The following is a 665-nucleotide window of genomic DNA, read 5'->3' as shown; positions in this document are numbered from 1 at the left end:
CCAAGACAGCTTCATCCAGAAGCGATGACGAGTTTATCTCCTCGTCCGGTCGTACAATAACCACTTCGGCCAAATTGCCTGCCTTCAAGGCACTGCTGAACGCTTCAAGGGACATCTCGTCCAGCTCAAGAAGAGCATCTACTGCAGGCATAGCTTCGAGGCGAACGTCGCCATCTTCCTCCTCCGTCATAGCGTGGACGAGGGTGTATAACTGTGCACCGTCATCTACGGTAGGCACACTTTGGATCAGGGTCGACGCCCGAAGTCTTGCAGCCAGCATATGGCGTCGCTGTCGCCTCTATACAGAGGTTTCATGTCTCAATGAGACCAGGGTGAACACGCATTCCGCGTCGTTTGGTGTCACCCTTACTGTCCGCCCCTTTGGAGCTCTGATGTTATCTACAACATCCGACGAAGAGCTGCTTACCCCGCCGTTTTCGTCCAGTGGATAACGTGCCACTCCACGCGCATCTGAAGGGCCGTGCCAAAGTATCCCTGACTCTGTCCGACTGCGCCATCAATGGCATGTATCGACTGCTTCGCAACGAGAGCAGTGCTCAGTGATTTACGTGCCAGTTTAGTGCATCACGGGGGCCTCGCCCTCGACGCCTTGGCCCTTGGCCGACCATGTCACGCATGACATGCAGCGACTGCTTCGAAACTTA

The sequence above is a fragment of the Plasmopara halstedii genome, assembly GCF_900000015.1.
Source record: "Plasmopara halstedii genome assembly, contig: Scaffold_42, whole genome shotgun sequence".
Lineage (NCBI taxonomy): Eukaryota > Oomycota > Peronosporomycetes > Peronosporales > Peronosporaceae > Plasmopara > Plasmopara halstedii.
Note: the sequence above shows the minus strand (reverse complement) of the source record.